Here is an 18,459-nt window from a genome sequence, read left to right as displayed (position 1 = left end):
TAAAACATAAAGTAGTTTTATTTACAGACAAACCAAATAGAAAAGATCACAGGAGTCACTCAGGCTTCCGGGTGGACCCACGCCAAAATAACAAACAAAAAGGGAAACTAACTCAAGGGAGCGTGTACTTACCTAGCCCCAAAATAACATAACAAAACAACAGTCACTTACCTCCCTAACTAACGAAACAGGAGAAAACTGTACCCAACAGAAAAGGCGGTCCACCCCTACTTCCTCCTGGACCAGCCAACCCACATAGGGCATGTCGCAGCCCCTGCCGGTTGGGGTAAAACCGAGGATGGATGGCTTCCGTCTTCAATCGTGCCGCCTTACACTTCGCCTCCAGGGCAGCATCCAATCCTGGCGGACCGTCCCCAGGATCCACCACTCCCGGAGGCGCACCTGCACAGTCACATTTGCATAGCCTAATCCCAACCCACGGCGACAGCCGTAACACAAACACACGTATATCTGTTTGAGTGTAAGGGCCTTTTGTTCAAATGTACCACTAGACTCCTGGCACCAGCGTTGGGGAGTCTTCACGGGGTCACATCTTGACCCCACACACACATACACAGACAAGGTATTCTTTGTTCACATGTATACCTATGTAAGACTTATATGTTAATGACCCTATGCATATAGGAGAAATACAAGACGTGTTGAGGAGGTCATTTAGTCATTTAAATCAGCTGTATTGGATCAAGGATACATCTAAAACCTGCAGGACACCGGCTCTCGATGACTAGAGTTGCCCACTGCTGCCATAAACTGTAATAAAGATTAATGTAGCCACCACATGACTCATACATGACTCATTTGTTTCTGGACTCTATATCTAAGGCTACGTTCACACTGCAGGTCTTAATGCTCAATTCCGATTTTTTGATCAAATCCGATTTTTTTGTCTGCTTGTTCACACTACACATAAAATGCGACATCAAACGCGCTCTAGTGTGAACGCTCAAAGCGGCCCGCATGCACAAAAGAAGATGTCACACACAACTCGCTCTGTTTAGACCCAGAGCAAACAATATTGTTTGACTGATTGCCCTTAATATAAAGACTTCGGACTTTATGTTTCCAAATTTTTGCTTTAAGTTATTTTGTTATTTACATAATAATGTAGATAACCTAATAATGATCCTTTTTGCTGTTTTAGGGGAGCGGTGCTTCAAAGAATAGTTGCAGATTTCTGTCAGAATCTGCAGAAAATACAGTAAAAAATAAAATGTTCACATTTCTCCAACGTTGTCTTCCCAACAGTTTCACCGGATGGTAGGAAATCGTTCGCGATGTCCTATCGGGCGCTTCTCCGGCGCTGATAATTGACGTCTGTCTTGTGTCAGTGACGTAAAAGACGGATTTAATGCGACTTGACCGTTCACACAGCAGTCGCTTTCTAAAACATCGGATACATATCGGATTCAGTACCACATACGAAAGTGACCCAGATCGGATTTGAAAATATCGGATTTGTGCCGTTCACACTGTCATACCAAGATCGGATACGGGTCGCATAGGGGCGAAAAAATCGGATTTGATGCGCTTTCGCCTGCAGTGTGAACGTAGCCAAAGTCTTTTTATGCTGCTCTTGTGTTTTGAAACCAAATGTGAAAATATGTGGAGCACAGGCTGGAGTCTGGGCTATCTGCTGAGGCAGAAAAATGGACAATCCACTAAGATGTAGACTAAATATTGTTAAAAAGCCACCAAATAAAGTTAATTTTGTGCAGTGGGAAAAAGGTTAAAGTGGCTCTGTACCACACAGTTGGATGTATTATAGCAAGCAATTTAATGTTTGTTTGATTTTTTCACCAGGCACAAATATGGAAAACACAATCATGAATTCCAGTTTAGTGGCTCTGGTTAGTGGGGTAACTAGCAGATAGGAATTGGAGACAACAGCTTCTGCAAGGACACCGGTCAATGTCAAATACGCCAAACCCTCTCTGCAGTATCCAGATGACTCAGTTAGAAAAAAGAATCTGAGTCAAGCCTTTGAGAATCTGACTAGTCCAAAACAACCAGTCTTTTCTTAAGTCACAAAGCTAATCAAACGAATGTGAGCAGTCAGTTGTTTAAATGATATTGTATTGCTGTATATTATATTAAGATATATAAGATAAACTGTGTGGGTGACTGTAAAGCAGGTGTCCAGTCCTGATATGCAAAACACCAGCAGTGACCTAATCAACAGTTTTGAATATCATGTAGTGGGTGTTAGAAGAGTATGTGTGGATTCTTCTTTCTGGTTCAGCTGTGCTGAAGACCACACTTGTTGACATTAAAAGAAGCTGCTGGCTGAGCTACATGCAGATTCAGGTGAGTAGTTTTTGAGATCACATTTTTATGAGGTTGATTAATTTGAAATTAGTATTAAACAAAGTGCAGTATTGTTCAAAAGTATATATTCTTCATATATGTTGGTTCCAATTTAGCTTCCAAGGAGCCAGACTTTCTTCAAGATTTTTTTAAAGAGGTCTGGTTCTCCAGGCTTTTATATCTTCATTTGAACACTAGCTTCTTTTTTTCTCATCTTTTTTTCTGGTCATTGTACCTGACCATTGACAAAGACATGTTTTATTCATTTGTTAATGCCAATTAATACTCAACTATGAATCATTCAAGCATAAAAAGGCACCTAACTCACAGGATTTATTTGTCTAGACTTAACATAGAACTTACAAAGGAACCAATCTAGGTACTTTGCTACTTTTTTTTTTACCTCTGAATCTATGAAAAACACCAAAGATGACACCATTTAAAATAGTACTGTTACACCAACGAGGTTATTCCCAAAGGGTCCAAAATAGTGTTATATTTTAACATATGTGTAGTGTGTTCTTAGAAATTTGAAAACATTCTTGACAAGTGGACAGACAAAAGAGCACGTGGCAGACTGATAGGTTTGTAGCTTGAACCTATTCGCTGGAACGTTGAAGGCAATGTAATCACACAACAAGCAAGACCCGAGTAGGCAACATTCTTTATGTTTCACGTGCACGGGAGAGAACTGGACAGGCGCCGTTCCTTCGCTTGACCCCAGTTGCTCTCGTCCGTTCCCCCGTAACACTGCTCTTTTATTGTGGTTACATGAATATGCATAGGTTCATTAACATATGACATCTTATAGGTATACATGTGAACGAAGAATACCGTGTGTGTGTGTGTGTGTGTGTGTGTGTGTGTGTGTGTGTATCTGTGTGTGGGGGTCAAACTGTGACCCCAGGAAGACTCCCCAGAGCCGTCCATCTAAACAAAAGGCACTTAGCCTAAAACAGATATAGATACGTTTATCCTACCATAAAACAATAAGACAAGGTACGACCTCTCCCATGCTCCTAAAATGTGGGTGTGAAAGTCAGAGAGCTCTGGAATGCACACAAAGCTTGCAGACTATTAAGGATCAAACCTCTACCAATCTACACCTAATTATAAAACTCTAAGAATATATAAGTAGATATTTCTAAGCATAAATGACAATCACAATACAAATCTAACATTTCCCCCCTTTTGGCAATTATGCTAGAAAAGTCCCCAGTTATGATCACGTCATGTCTGACAGTGTCAATGCAAACATTTTTATACTCAGCATATGTAAACGTATACAGTCTGACAAATATATTAGCAGTTATCCAAGTTCTCATTGATCTCATACAATGGTAAACTGCATCCTACAAGCAAACAGATGAATTGTTAATGGTCATAAGAGAAATTAACATTTTCAAGATCACTCCAGCTTGGTGGTGCTCCTCCACAAGACATGTAAATCACACGTCTCTCTGCAGAGTGGTTTAAGTTCTGCAGGGCATCATAAATGTCTCTTCCAGTTGTTTCCATCACTGTTCATAGGACCAGAGTCCAAATGTATGTAGAATAAACAGTCAAACATACCAGTTGAGTTTGTTGTTTGTCAACATGGGTCTCAGCTATCGTGAAAGCTGCAGACCTCTTCAGCACTCCAGTTCTATGGCCTCTCTGCCAACCCCCATCACCTCACTTCAGGCCTCCGTCCTGTAGGGGATATTTATGACTCCTCCATTGTCCATCCTCTGCAGGAAAAATCCTCTATGGAAAGGATGCTGGATCCAGTTATCTTACTGCTGTTATGATCCCAGCAGTCTTTAGTGTGCCATCATATGCACAGTATAGTGACACAGCATTAGGTGATGTTCATAGGAAACTGCTGTCATCACCACCATAGCTTCTGGTTCCTGTGCTTTTCACAGAATCATGATGCCATCCTTGGACTCCCCCTGCGCTGTCGGTGGAGCTTGGCACGCTCCCCTCATCCTTCAGGTGCCCGTCTGTCGTCCACAATCTCCTCTGTTGGCCTCTGGAAAGCCCCCTTGGCACAGCTCTCATTCCAACGCAGCTTCGTGGTCCTTGCTGTGGAATCTGATCTCCCAATGGGCCCCAAACAGCTCGACCTTTGACCTCAACCACTGCCCGGACTGTCAGCTATGCCTGGAATGGGTTGCTTCTCACTGGGCCTCTGAAGATTTCTCAGGAGATTCCTTTCAGCAATACTCTGACTGCTGCACCTGTATTTCCTTGCTAGGAGGAAAAACTCCTACTTGGAAAGCATGTAAAGCATCATCAAACCACATTCTTTAGTTCAGTGAGCTTCATCTATGGACCATCAAAGCCTCATCTGAACATGGATGCACCACTTGCATAGGTTTAATACCCGTCTGAACTGTTAATCACGAAGATCACACAAAAATCATAAAAACATAGTTCAGAAAACATAGAAAACATAGTTTCATGTAACTCTGTAATTCTGGACCCCTCCTCTTGACGCATGGACACTCCCATGAGTCAACTCATCAACCCTAGATTCCTGTCTTAAAGAAAAGGGGTAGCTAGATCATGTCCCAGGCAACATCAGGGTGTCTCCCCCCTCTGGAGTAGCTCTGTAACCCTGCAATAAAAGATGTTAGTGTGTTTTGCACAGTAAGTGTGCTCAACATCTGGCTCTGCCTGGAGCCATCATACACACCATCATGGCCTGGAAAACAAAACCTGGAAGTGAAATCAAACTCCACACCTATAAACAATTGTATCATTAGAGTAATAAAGCATTCAGCATCAGCAGGACAAGTACCACGTGCAGGTTTTCTCAAATCAGTAAACTACAATTATTGGCATAATTTGCCTCAGACATGGATCATCCCATGTACTCAGTTAACATTAGTGTAATCGGTGACTTCCCTTAAGCAAAGTCACTCCATGTATTTAACACTAGGAGCTCAGTAGTGGCCAGCTAATGAGCCCCATATCAAACTATTCCATAAACACTGCATCTCTTAGTTGCTTTCTCATGTTACTTGTCCGTTTCTGCTGAATCCTCTACATGCACCCTTAGAAAAACAACATCAGCAACACACATGGACAATCCTGGAGGTCAGGCACAAGTTGACAGGTTCCAGAGGTGCTATAAAAGACCATAAAGTTAGCCATCCATAGCTGTGGAAAGAAGTGACACTAGTTTCAACACAGGAAATGTCTCACATGTTATTCACATCATCAAAGTAACCTTTAACATTTCCCCAACAACACAGTGTAACAGCATCACCAACTCATAACCTGTAAACACAGTTTTCTTCACACATAAACCCAGAAATCCTGTAGTAGAAAACATCAACCAGCTGTCCTGGTATAAATCACATGATCAAATCACATGAAGAACTGTAATGCTGTAGAAATGTTAGCGCTGCGCAGGTGTATACACACTTTCTCACAGTTACCTCTGTGAGCAACACAAGGTAATGAATAACACCCCTGGTAGATGCACAGACACAGAAAGTGACATTTAAAAGGTTAAATCGGTACAGCCAAAGCTCACGCAACCTCAAATGTTGTTGTCCTCTTTCTGCTCCAAAAAAGAGAAACACACATAGATTCATCTGCACCTTTGTCAGGTGGGGGTTAACTTCGCACAGTGATGTCAGTCAGTCTGTCAGCTTCTGTCCGCTTTTACCAGTCAGTCAATTTTTTCTCCTCTTCCACTCATTCATTCATGCATTCATTCATTCTTTCTTTGCTGACAGTGGAAATTATTGTCGCATTTTCATTTCCACTTCTCAGCAAAATGACGTCATTTCAAAAAGAAAAGAAGAACTTTATATGGGATTATCTCGCTTAATCCTTTTTTGGGTAGGGACCTGTTTTCTAATTGTCCCATATAAGTGGCTTTCTCCAGAGCCCATTGCAATCTTTTGGAGAAACTCACTTGCAACAATTTCCTCGACGATGCGTCGTATAGCGCTTCTGTTCTAATCGTGCAGATCTGCTCAAACAGAGATCATCAAACAAAACTTTCAGTGCACTATGAAAGTATCAAAATAAAAAGGCCTCGTTAAGTCATGACACATGCTCCTCATCTCAGGAGGGTAAATCATACCATTAGCATGGTTTATCATACCATCATACTAATTGGCAGGCTCAACTTCACAACAAAAGAAAAATCATCAGCTAGATAAACTCCAAACCAACCATCAGCCGCACAACACACAACATAAGCCTCATGTCCTATTAGCTATGAATTTTAATCCCCAGGACTGTACTTTTTACTCATTTAGGCCACAAATTTTATTTGGTTTTCCTTTTTCCCCGTCATCATAAAACATGTGACATGTTGTCATACATTCCACAAAAGAAGTTTGTTCTCATGTATTCAGAGTTGTGTATCTGGATGCAGGATTCACTCGCACATCACAACAGGAAACTCAGTGTTTTAGTGTCTCCACTCCAACACATCCCATTCACTCGTGCTAGAATTCAGTCACCTTTCATTAATCTAAGAACCATCAACTAATTTGCATATCAGCTATTAACCCACTAAGATGACAGGACAACAGAAATGCATGTTCAAAATATTATCACAAAAATAGAATTTCCCTCATACAGTAAATTACTTGTGCTTCATCAGTCAGGCAGAAAGCATCTCCCAATTTACTATATTAACAACTAAATTTATTGTCTGATCACTGGTTGGTCAAACCAGAATCTTTTTTTCCCCATAAAAATTAAACTGTTGTCCTGCAACCTAGAGAGTTAACTGTCAGCATTGGATAAATTCAGCATTTGATAACAAGTCTCTGTTAAATTTACACTATTTTAACAATGATGAGAGATAACAAGCTGATTTTCATTGCATGTGTGTTTGTGTTATTAGGCAGGTTCAATCAATGTGTCTGGAGTCGCATCTCCAGCAGGGCATGTTCTTAAAGCTGCCTTTCCTACACACTTCTCTGCTATTAATTGATCATTTTGTAACTAATGTGCTATGAGTCCACTGATCTTTGCATCACACCAGGTGACTTGGACAAGGTGATAAACAGGCTCACATGCTTAAGATGTTGTCTAATCTTCATGGGCTCTCTTGTTTGTGTTAGTAGGGTTAATGCATGTTCTGCTTGTGTGTGTGATTTTGTATATGTTTCTTTTTGCAGTGTTTCAGATTCCTTCACAATTTTCCAACTTAAGCAGTCAGTTTTCTTTTCCCCAGGTTTGCTAACCCAAATTTTGATTTCCCACATTAAACAACAGCAATTCCTCTGTGTTCTCACCTACTGCTCCCACTCTGTTGTTCTCTCCCACTTCAACAGTCCAATAGCCGGCAGTTCTTCTTCAGCTTTGTCTTGTGTTCCACTGTCTCTTCTTGCCATTTTACTCCGAAAGTGTCAAATGTCAAACTCCAACAGTCTCCTCAGTTCTCCTCAAACGTCCTTTTCACAAGCACAGTGACTTTGCAGCTTGTTGGAAACACAGTGTCATTCATCCAATCAGTCAGGATGATGGTTTGCTCTTCTTCTCTGATGCTGTTTGTCCACACTGCTGCTGCTTGCTGGGACTCTTTGCTCAGGACTTTGCTGCTGTCTCTTTATCTGCCATGTTATTGCTCTTGGAACTGCATTCCTTGTCTTCAGGGAGGAGTGAGAGCTCACTTGTGAGGATGAGGGACACATGGTGCTGTAAATAAGTTAGCCCAAAAATTGGCCTGAACATTTCCAATGATCTTAAACTATAACTTTATTCTGACTGCTGCATGTGAAAAACTGATCCAGGTCACTGCTTAACCAACACACAGAACTCTCCTTTCTTAAAAGCAGAAAATGAGATTGTAGTTGTTCTTGGCTAATAAACACAAAACCTTTTTCCTATTATTTTCCATCTACAATGTAGATTTTGTCTCTGTTTTACTCTTTTTTTCTTTACACTAGCTGGTGACCTGCAGAATCACCGCTCTCACAATTGGAGATAATTACTTTTACACAGCGCACACACTGTGACGTCAGGCACATTCACACTCACTTTTTTCATCTGCATAAATAAATCATATGGCTGATGATATGTGCCATGGAGATCCATAAGTATGATCACAAGTTTATTTATTTTTCAACCCAACAAAGCAAATAAACAAAAACATGATGCTGATGCTATGAACATCTACACACATGAATCAAGATCCAGGAAAACTGCTGCGCATCTGAAAGAAGAAGCTGAACTCACGGATACGCTACATACTCGAGTTATCATAGTTCTGTTTCTCTCTCTTTGATGAGTTCTCAGCAGCTCCTGATCTGATAATGTGTAGCTTGCTCATCAGCTCAGAAGAGACAGCAACACAACCTCACACTGTGGTTGCGTGCTTTGCCCACAGTGGCAAAGACTTACATTTTCATATTCAACTCAGCTTCTCCATCATGTAGTTTTCAGCTGTTTCACACAGGGTTCAGCATAATAGTTGTTTTCATAGGTGTGCTCTATATCTCAACAATGGCTCATAATAAGACGACAGTCTTTCAAACAGGTCAAGTGCCTCTATGCACGTAATTAGGTAAAATATTTACCTATTTTACTTCATCTCATATGTCATTGTACTGTATTTGAGCAACCTTAAGCTTAATGCAGATTACTGTTAACAACTGGTTAAATTAATGGTCTGGAGCACAGGCTGTTGTTGATCAGGGAAATCTAAAGAATCATCTAAACATTTTGTGTCAGCAAGGGGTGGGGGAAGCCATTCACCAGAGCATATCTTAACTGCTGCTGATGTGGGCTGGCCTTCTCCACACACTCTTCAAGGCTGCTGTTTTCTGAAAACTTAATCTCTTCCATTTATAAGCATGCAATTAACCGCACGGCTCAGGTCCGCGTGAAACCCGCGCGACCGTGCTCGCGTGAACCCGCGCAGCTAAGGAGCCGTCACTTTTTCTTTTCTTTTTTTTAAATACTGTGCGCTCCCAGGAGCGAAGTCCAGCATAAACGTCTGTCACGCTCGGACACACTCTTGGTTGCTTAGGAACCAATGACAACAACAACAACCGTGTCACAGACCATGCCTGCTCCGCAGTCATTCACACAAACACAGCAACACTCTTTTGGGACCCTAACCCAGTCGCGCGACTCAAAACCCAGTGAAGGGACGCTCGGGACACAAACCCAGGGCGATTTCAGAACCGGACACTCACCGGACGCTTGGGCCCTTGGGCGATTTCACCAAAACCTCTCTCTCGGGACCCTAACCCAGTTCTGGGACCCTAACCCAGTTCTGGGACCCTAACCCAGTTCAGGGACACTAACCCAGTCAACTCTTCCAACTTACTCGGCGTTGCTTAGCGTGTAATATCAGCCTCGGATCCCGCCGATCGTCATTCGTCGGGGAGAGAAAACAGACAGCTAATCCACCGGCCCGATGACAAATTCTCACGTCTCGCTGACGTCAGGGTTCTCTCCTCGGTGAATGCCGACTCCAGGGATCCGGCGTCGAAGGACCAATTAATGATAGGTTTGTAGCTTGAACCTATTCGCTGGAACGTTGAAGGCAATGTAATTACACAGCAAGCAAGACCCGAGTAGGCAACATTCTTTATGTTTCACGTGCACGGGAGAGAACTGGACAGGCGCCGTTCCTTCGCTTGACCCCAGTTGCTCTCGTCCACTCCCCTGTAACACTGCTCTTTTATTGTGGTTCCATGAATATGCATAGGTTCATTAACATATGACATCTTATAGGTATACATGTGAACGAAGAATACCGTGTGTGTGTGTGTGTGCGTGTGTGTGTGTGTGTGTGTGTGTGTGTGTGTATCTGTGTGTGGGGGTCAAACTGTGACCCCAGGAAGACTCCCCAGAGCCGTCCATCTAAACAAAAGGCACTTAGCCTAAAACAGATATAGATACGTTTATCCTACCATAAAACAATAAGACAAGGTACGACCTCTCCCATGCTCCTAAAATGTGGGTGTGAAAGTCAGAGAGCTCTGGAATGCACACAAAGCTTGCAGACTATTAAGGATCAAACCTCTACCAATCTACACCTAATTATAAAACTCTAAGAATATATAAGTAGATATTTCTAAGCATAAATGACAATCACAATACAAATCTAACACAGACCTAAAAGGCAACACAACAGTTTCTTAAAGTCAAGTTCTTAAGAAATAGGAAAGCGTCCAGCAACAACTTGACACATATCCTGAAAGATGCATCCGGCCCATCAGTGGATTAATCTATAGCTTGTTAGTAAAAATTTATGGTGGAGTTCAGGAGAGAGGTACAACATGTGAAACATGCTGCTGTCATGGTTTGAAGCTGCATGTCAGCCAGTGGTGTTGGGAATCTTGTCAAAGTCAGAATCAGATTTATTGACCAACACATACCTTCTTTTTTTATTTGCAAAGTACTTAAGAGAATACACAAACCTATAATACAGCCACATGAATGGCAACATACTATAATATGCTATAAGAGCAAACTGACACAGACAATAAAAACACATATAGCATATTTATAGTATTTATGTTTACATTTAAATTTACCACCCTCAGTCCACCTATATGAGGCCGTAAAGAGAGGTTATTTTCTAATTTTGTGATTCAGCTGCGATAGACACTGAAAAAATTAAGTGATATTATGTTATAAAATACTAATATAATTTCTTTACTAACTGATTAAATTTGCCGAAACAAAGTTGATTTTTAGCTGACTATGACTCAAATCAATTTTAATTCAATTTATATCACATCAACAGTTTCCTCAAGGAACCTTAAATTGTATGTAGTACAGAGTTTTGTGAGCCGCACAAAACAGATGTACAGCTCAAAAAGTACTCTAACAGAAAAAAATTTAAAAAAATCCAACACTTCTACAATAATATTATTGAATGTGGAGTATGCATCATTAATGAAAGATGTGGATGTTAGTTAAAATCAAACCTGAAGCTTAGTCATAACTTCAGCTGTGAACAACCTGAAGGTTATGAGGTTAATTACAGTGACTTCTTTCTTTGTTATTATTAATATGTTTTAGTATTATTATTCAGCCTCCTCTTTCATCCTCATATATGAGGACTTTTCTCTCAGGTAGCCAATACTGGGCTACTGTCAAAACACGATAGTGTGAAAGACAAATCCCTGAACATATAAGAATCTTTTAATGTTACAAAGACAAGCAGCATGTGAGGCTTTCCATTCACCCATCCATCCATTTTTTTTTTTTTTTGCTTATCCAATTCAGGGTTGTGGTGGTGCTGGCCCCTGTGAAGCTGCATGTGTTGAAAGGCAGGATACGCCCTGTACAGGTTGACAGTCTGTCACTGAGCTAAAAGAAAGAAGCATCTGTTACCACTTACAATCACCACTTAACTTGCATGTCTTTGGACTGTAGTGGGAAGCAAGACTACATGGCTGACATGACAAAACTTTTTAAGTTTAAGGAAATAGTACAAACTAAAAAATCTTAGAAATTCATTTATATGAATTGTTCTTGCAAAGGCACAGATGCAGGCTTGGTTAAAAACATGACCATTGTCAGCATATGCAAAACTTTACTGTATTTTCTAAACAACAATAAATTATTCCATATGTTACTGTTTTTTTTTCCTTTGCTGTCTTCCATAGGTCATGTTCATCAACATTTCCTCCTCTCTCTCATCCTTAAATTCCTCCATTAACTCGTTTGAGTCAATATGCCAGGATTCAACAGTCAGCAAAGTTTTCTACACCATCTACACCTCCATGACCATCCTCCTCTTCCTTCCACTCTACATCTTCATCCTCTGCATGGGCTTCCAACATTGGCATCAGAAATCTGCACATGCAGGGACAACAATGACCAACTCTAACTTTTTCACCTACAACATGATGTGGGTGGAGAGTTTTGGAGCTTTTGGATCGATCTTATATACTGTGGGTGGTTACACCAATAACATAATAATGATGTATGTTGGGATGTTTATGTTTATCATCCTTCTTCCTGTAGAGACTTTGTTTCATGTCCTGACCTGCCTGGAGCGCTACCTGGCTGTTGTTCACCCCATCACCTATATGCGTCTGCGAGAATCAGATGGGGTCAGGATTAGAAACATCTGTGCTGTTTGTGCTTGGCTGCAGTGCATTGCATGGTTGGGGATTATTTCCTTGCCTGGGTCTCAATTTTTAAATATCATAATTTTGTCTTACTTGGGTGTCTGCATGGTTGTTGTTGTTTTTTGCTGCCTATCTGTTCTTCATGTTCTTAATCTCCCAAGACCAGGGGATGTGAGCCACAACAAGGAGCATGTTGATCAATCAAAGCTCAAGGCTTTCCACCTGATCATGGTGATAACAGGAGTGCTCCTGCTGAGATTTGTTGGGTTGATGATTTGTTATGTGATCAAAAATATGTCATTGATTGATCTCAAAGACTTGTGCACTTTGATGGAATCATCAGCTTGGTTGAGTGTACCCAGCCGTCTGGTCCTTCCTCTGCTGTTTCTGCACAAAGCAGGAAAACTGTCATGTTGTAGCAAAAAAAAAAGATTCAGGATAGGGGCCTCCGCCCTGTGCTGTGGGCAGAGGCAGAGAAGTTGTCCTGCTGGTGCTCAGAAAATAGCCTGAAGCTGACCGTCCCTCAAACAAAACAACTCCTAATGGACTTTAGGGCCACTCCTATCTGATTATAAATGAGGAGCGGGTGGAATCTGTCTCCACCTTCAGGTTTCTGGGCAGCCACTTACATACAGGCTCTAAACTCAAACCAAGTCCAATGTGTGTCTTTTTTATATATAAATTCTTCTTGATTGCATATATTTCCCCTGTTTTTTATTTATTCCTGCTGTCTTACTACTTACATTTTATTCCTGCACAGTTGGTGTTGTGTATTTACATTGACAATAATGGGCTAGTCTATTCTGTACTATTGAATACTATTTATTACCAGTAGTATTTATTTCCAATATTGTTTTATTACTACTATTACTTAATAATTTACTATAACTTAGTATAGTTGGGAGGTGGTTTTGATGGTTTTAGATGATGAATCATAGTTGCGTTATTTGAGAAAATGTGACAGCTTAGCTGTACAGACCGTGGTTAATACCTAGAAACAGTACACATTTGCACTGAACTCTATAGAGCTGTATACATACACTGCAATAAAGATGGATGTAATCACCATGACACAACTAAGTGGTTAGTTGTGGCTGCTGCTGATGTTCTCAAATGTGGCCATATTTGGATTAAAAGATGGGGTGAAAGCTATCTGCTAATAGTAGCTCACTTGGTTAACAAGCTTGATACAAAAAAAAAAGCATGAGCTACTAAGATATAGTTTAAGTAGTTCCAGAGGCCAACAAGTACAGTTTTGCCCACCAAAACTGAAGCATGAACTTTCTGAAAGATCTGTGACAGAAAACACGCTATATTATTTGTCAGTTAATTCCATCAAAATGTTCCAAAAGGAACCGATATGAAAAACACAACCAACAAGTTTGGTGACTCCAGTTGGCTTGCAGACAGCAACTGGCTACAGCTGCCTGTATCCCCTCTCCATTATCCAGGTGGATCCATTATTAAAACATTTTCACATAGTTCTTATGAAGAGTAAATCTATTGATTGTGGTCTAATTTTGTGTACAAGGTTGTAAACAAGAATCCAATTGGAAAGGAGTTTTGACCTCACCCTCTGAGAATCAGCTGATTCATGCAAAAGAACATGCTCCCAACACTCATTTCTTCTTGGGTCATCAGTGTAGTGATCATATGGATGATTTTGAACTGAATGTAATAGATGATAGGTGGATGTATCTGGATTTAGCTCTGAAAAGCATTCAAGGAAGCTACAGGATGATTTGGATTAGTGATTAATATTAAATCTCTATCATCTTGATTGATTTGATTAGCTTCTGTTACTTTAAAAGCTTTTGTGCACCTCTAATACAATTTTAAAATGATCCAACCGAGTATAAAGGGTTATTTTGATTATTATTTCTTTATTGACCTATTATTAAACATCATCATGGTTCAGTTCAATTAACTTCTGTCACTCAAGCCAGAGTCATCATTGGAAAAAAAAAATTAAATAATTTAAATAGCCCATGTCTTTGAGTTGCCTTTAAGGTAATGTAAAAACAAAAAACATGCAACACCTTTTGCACCTTTTTCTCCTAATTTTGTATTTTGTTAAAAAAAAAAGTGTTTGTAACTGAACCACCCTCATTCAGATCTGGCCTTTGGAACTATCTTGGTTTTCATGTGACGCTTCACCCTGATGGTAAGTGTGTCATGGACAAAAGTAAAACAGTATGTCGGATGTGCCACGCAATACTCAATTGGTGCGAACTAGTGTGTTAGCACAGTTAGCTTGTAAACGAGATTAACGCTGACAGCACTAGGGGGAACACAACGAATATCACTGCACATTTATGCCGACATCATCCTAGGCCAGGGGTCGGCAACCCACGGCTCCGGAGCCGCATGCGGCTCTTTAGTCCTTATTTTGCAGCTCCGAGTGGTTTGGGAAAATAGAAGAAGTATTTTGCTGAAGTGCATTTTATTTGTGTTTAGTTCTTTTTTTAACTTGTAGTTCTAAATTGGAAGATTATTGTGATTTTGAAATATAAAAATAAAATTATATCTTATTATTTTTTTCATCACTCAAAATAAGCGTCACACTCGCGGAAGCCGGTATACCCGCCGAAACGCCGTGCATATATCGAGACTTTCAACCCCAGGTCGGCCAATTATGGATCTTCGGATCCACATTATGTCAGCAGCTGTTCTCCACCGTGAACTATGTTAAAAACAAACACCGCTCACGCCTCACAGATGACAGCTTACAGTCCTGCGACTGTAAGCCCCGATTTGCGGACTCTGTGCGCAGAGGTTCGGGACCAGAAGTCTCATTGTAAACAAATCACTGCAGACCCGACAATGTTTGCATGAACACGCTTTTCAGCATCTCTTTATTGACCACTTTTCACACACGGTTGCTGTACGCATACAGCCGGCTGTAGCTTTTCAGCTCACAGCCCGACAACACAACAGCAGAGAGAGCACAGGCTTTAAGGCGGCGAGGCGTGATTGCGGGTGCCGCTCAGGTGTGTCCGACTCCCATTCAGCAGCACTGCAGACCACGCCCCGCCACACACATTAACAAGGTAAAATAGATATTTAGGCAGAATTTTGCAAATATCTTCTTTTTTTTTTTTAGCGGCATAGTGCTTTTTTTCCAATTACTTTTTAAAAGTCAGGTCAAGGCTCCAAAAGCCTTGACCTGAAAAGGGTGGCGGCTCACAACAGTTTTTGTTTGCTACATTTTAGTTCAGCTGGGTTTCTTTCCTTTTGTTATATTTCTTTAAGAGTTCAAAATGTGTTAATTACATAAATAAAATGTAATTTTCTCTGTAGCACTTCATGGATTTCATAAGCAACAGACCTTAGTTGCTCTGTAGATTCTTTTAAAAAGCAGTTAAAAAGTTTTCTGTTCAAACAAGCCTTTTGTTGATCTATGTATTTTATATTCTTTACATTATTTACATTTGGTCTTTAACATTGTGTATAATGTCTATTGATTGTATTGTTTATTTTAATATTTGTGTACAGCGCTTTGTGACTGCCTGTCTGTGAAAAGCGCTTAATAAATAAACTTTACTTACTTACTTTAGTTGTTCACACAAAGCACAAAGATAAAAACCAATATATACAGTGTTATCTTCATTTTAGATTTCAAAAAGTATTTGCGGCTCCCGGTGTTTTCTTTTGCGTGGAAACCGGGTCCAAGTGGCTCTTTGGGTGTAAAAGGTTGCAGACCCCTGTCCTAGTGCAAACACAAGTGGAAGCAGACAAAAACAACAAGCACGCATGCTACAAACTTTACCCGAGTCATTTAGACAGCCGTTAGCACATGATTCTCCTTATGGGGACCTGATATGTTTAATATGCTGCTGATAATATAGCCCAGAAGAAGCGTATAGTATAGCTTTTATTTTGGAAAGTGCCATTTCTCTTTTTCAAAGATTAGTGATTTCTCGATCAGATAGATTTATTTTTTGTATTATTTTGTTGTTTCAGCAACATTAAATTTAAAAACTGTACTTTTGAGTTAAAATATATATTTATAATTTTAATAAATGACAAATTAAAAAGGCATGAACATTTTTTTGTATCGAAAAAATATCGAACCGTGCCACCAAAGTATCGAACCGAACCGTGAATTTTGTGTATCATTGCACCCCTAATATATATATATATATACATATATATATATATATATATATATATATATACACACACATCAATAAGTCAACAGTAAATCTTTAAATACGTAAGCATGGTATGTTCTTGATATTCCTTGTGATGCACCTCTAAACAGTCTGACTGCTCTTTTCTGATAACTTATTGAAATATTTCTCACTACTTCAAACTTTATGTGTTGTTTATGATTGTGTGTAAAGAAAAGGTGCAAACTCATTGCTTTCTTCATCTTTCTGTTTTGTTTTGGGGGTTTTTCCTTTCTTGCAGGTAAGGTTTTAATGAGCAAAATTCCAAACATAGTGCTAAATGGGAATCAGATTCCAAGGTCAGGAGCACAAACATTTGAATGAAAGAACAATCATCTCTGTTAAGCGTTTACACAAAACAAACACACACACACAGTAAATATATATTATCGTTAAAATACAATCTTTTTACAATTATCTTATTTTACAAATTACTTTTTCAGCTAACAGATATATTCATTAGTACAAATAATTTTCAGCGATTTGGTGTTCTTAAAGGTCGAAACACTGTAGATGTCCTTAGAGCAGATCATTTAAAAATTTGTATTCAAAGTCTGCTGGTGCCAGTTGACTTCACTGCCTTTAAGTTGCTTTACATGAAGAGTTTCTAAGAACATTAATGTTACCATCACTCAGCAAAGAAACTGTTGGACCCATGCATCTTTAGTATTTTTCATGGTACATAAACCAATCAAGCAAAACACTGAGACTTGGTAATGAAGCCTATCTGTGGCGGGGTGTGGTTTGTGGCTCAGCTGCAGGGGAGGGGTGAAGCAGTGGGATCAGGGTGTGGTGTCAGGGGAGGCTGACACACCTGAGGTCCATCACCTGATCATGTTTCCCCTGTGAAAGATGTGCAGGAACTTGAAGTGTGTGGTTGTGGTTTTTGTTTGTTTCTTGGCATGTCTCTTTCTGTTTTTTAACACACACTGCCATCTCTTGCTCTTGACGAAGGCGGTCGCACTTTTCTCCTCCTCCTCTCCTCTCCCTTATCTTCCCTGCTTAGCCTCTTGTGTCCTTGTCTAGTCTCGTGTTTTTTGTATTACTTTTCCCTGGAACATTCTCTCACAGTCTGCTCTCTAAAACCTAAAAGAGGAATTATGGATTTGATCAACTGGTCTCTGAATGCTATTGACACCCTTTTCTCAACGAGAAGTCTGGGCTCGGGTGAGCCTGAGTGCTGAAGATATCTACCTATTCTGAACCATGGTAACAGGGTTCTTGCTGATCGGAGCTGGCTTGGCCCTGACTTATCGAAGAATTAAGAAAGCGGAACCAGCTGTTCAAACCCCCACAAGGCTGCCTGCTGGGATTGAAACGATGGGACAAGGCGTTTTCAAAATGGGCTCATTGAGTGCAGCAGGGATAAGATCTTGGAGAACCGCACGGCTGCCGTGAATACTCAGAATAAGATCTCTGAGTGCAGACTGGATTACATCTTGGAGAAGCTCACTGTGGTCGTGAGTTCTCAGAAATCGGCTCTTTGAGCACAAGAATGACAACATCACGGAGCGTAGATCTGATAACATCATGGAGAAGAGCAAAGGCTCTCCAACGGGAGATTGAGTGACCAGTGTTGGACTGTTAGAACAGCTCTGAAATTCATATGAGTTGTTCGCACTAAAGTAAAAACCACCATCACTTCATGCGGATACCCTTTTGGCGCCAGCTGCAAGGCTGGAGCTGAACAACAACACACTGATAACGACTGTGTTGAGACTGTTCTTCCCATTCTATGCAAGGCCACCTGGGTTGGCTGGAAGACTGTTTACTTAGCCTGGCAGGTCGAAGGACACTGTCTCAGCTGAACTCTGGACACATACACACACACACACACACACACACACACACACACGCACACACACACACACACACACACACACACACAGACATATACACATGCAGAT

The 18,459-nt window shown here is 40.5% G+C and overlaps 1 protein-coding gene across 2 annotated transcripts in view; it reads right to left on the bottom strand.

Annotated features, from left to right (window-relative positions):
* The window catches only part of LOC102075544 (uncharacterized), a 60,768-nt gene that overhangs the window by 17,174 nt on the left and 25,135 nt on the right, over nt 1-18,459 (bottom strand). The window contains exon 1 of one of the 2 annotated variants that reach the window (XM_019360256.2): nt 172-351. The exons of the other annotated variant lie outside the window; for it this stretch is intronic. The gene's annotated coding sequence lies outside the window, so the exon portion shown is untranslated. Of the gene's footprint in view, nt 1-171; nt 352-18,459 lie in introns of those variants that run through there. 2 annotated transcript variants of the gene reach the window in all.

Source organism: Oreochromis niloticus, linkage group LG3 (genome assembly GCF_001858045.2).
Source record: "Oreochromis niloticus isolate F11D_XX linkage group LG3, O_niloticus_UMD_NMBU, whole genome shotgun sequence".
In the NCBI taxonomy this organism is placed as follows: Eukaryota; Metazoa; Chordata; class Actinopteri; order Cichliformes; family Cichlidae; genus Oreochromis; species Oreochromis niloticus.
Note: the sequence above shows the minus strand (reverse complement) of the source record. Positions and strands in the feature narration are given on the sequence as shown.